Source organism: Otolemur garnettii, unplaced genomic scaffold (genome assembly GCF_000181295.1).
Source record: "Otolemur garnettii isolate 467f Iridium unplaced genomic scaffold, OtoGar3 scaffold00160, whole genome shotgun sequence".
NCBI lineage: Eukaryota > Metazoa > Chordata > Mammalia > Primates > Galagidae > Otolemur > Otolemur garnettii.
Window position 1 is genome coordinate 777,597 of NW_003852555.1, and position 1,589 is coordinate 779,185.

Here is a 1,589-nt window from a genome sequence, read left to right on the forward strand (position 1 = left end):
AACAATGTATCTCATAATGGTGAATGACAAGCCAAGCCCAATTGAATGGACACTCTATCAAGAGAATTGGCTGCTGGTTCTGTGGTGGCAGCTGAAGGAAGGCTGTTTGGGATACCATAGAAGACAGACAGGCCCAAGTATAATAATATAGTAACACACAGGCTGGGAGCATTCTGGGAGGCTGAGGCAGCTGGATTGCCTGACCTCGGGAGTTTGAGACCAGCCCAGGCAAGAATGAGACCAGTCTCTACTAAAAATAGAAAAACTAGCCGAGCATTATGGTGGTCACCTATAGTCCCAGCTACTCTGGATGCTGAGGCAAGAGGATCCTTGAGCCCAGGAGTTTGAGGTTGCTATGAGTTATGGTGCCATAGCACTCTCACCAGGGCAACAGAGTGAGACTCTGTTTCAAGAAAATAGCCACACACACAAAACAAACCAACAAACAAAATATACATATAGTGGCATACAGACCCCAGACAGAAAGTTGTGCAAAAAATTTTAAATGGTGAAAATAGTTTTAGAATTTTAGGACAGGAATGTCTTAACATTCTGCACTGTAATTACCCTATTATTACCTTGCTGTGGTCTCCTCACCTTCAGCAGAAAAATGATACTCTTGTGTTTAAAACATAAAAATAGGACAATGGAAGGTGGTGCCTGTGGCTCAAAGGGGTAGGGTGCTGGCCACATATACCAGAGGTGGCAGGTTCAAACCCAGCCCCAGACCAAAAAAAAAAAAAAAAATTGGACAATGGGGATGGCCAAGAAGGCAGTGAGGAACTAAGACACTCTCTATCAGTCAGCAATATGAGCTGATGAAGTTGTAACGTGGGCTCTCTCCTCCCCAGAATACCCTGAGCTTATTAGAGCAGGCTGCGGTGACTTAGCCCATGTTGTTTAGATATTAAAGGAAAGGGTGACTCCAGAAGCACTCTGGAGGGCTTAGGAAGCCCTAGGCAGCAGAGACCTGGGCTGAAGGAGGATACAGCTACATGCTTTTTAAGAAAAGTCTGGCTCCGCGCCTGTGGCTCAAGAGTTAGGCCCCAGCCACATACGCCTAAGGTGGCAGGTTCAAATCCAGCCCGGGCCTGCCAAACAACAATGATGGCTGCAAATAAAAAATAGCCAGGTGTTGTGGCAGGCACCTGTGGTCCCAGCTACTTGGGAGGCTGAGGCAAGAGATTTGCTTCAGCCCAGGAGTTGGAAGTTGCTGTGAACTGTGATGCTACAGCACTCTACCCAGGGTGAAAGCTTGAGGCTCTGTCAAGAAAGAAAGAAAGAAAGAAAAGAAAGAAAGAGAAGAGAAGAGAAGAGAAGAGAAGAGAAGAGTAGAGTAGAGTCAGGTCTTCTTCTGAGGCTTAGGCACGGTGGCTCGCGCCTGTAATCTTAGCCCTTTGGGAGGCTGAGTTGGGTGGATTGTTTGAGCTCAGGAGTTGGAGACCATCCTGAGCAAGAGCGAGACCAACTTCTGCTAAAAACAGGAAAACTAGCCTGGTGTTGTGGCAGGTGCCTATAGTCCCAGCTACTCAGGAGGCTGAGGCAAAAGATCTTTGAGCCCAGGATTTTGAGGTTGCTGTGAGCTATGA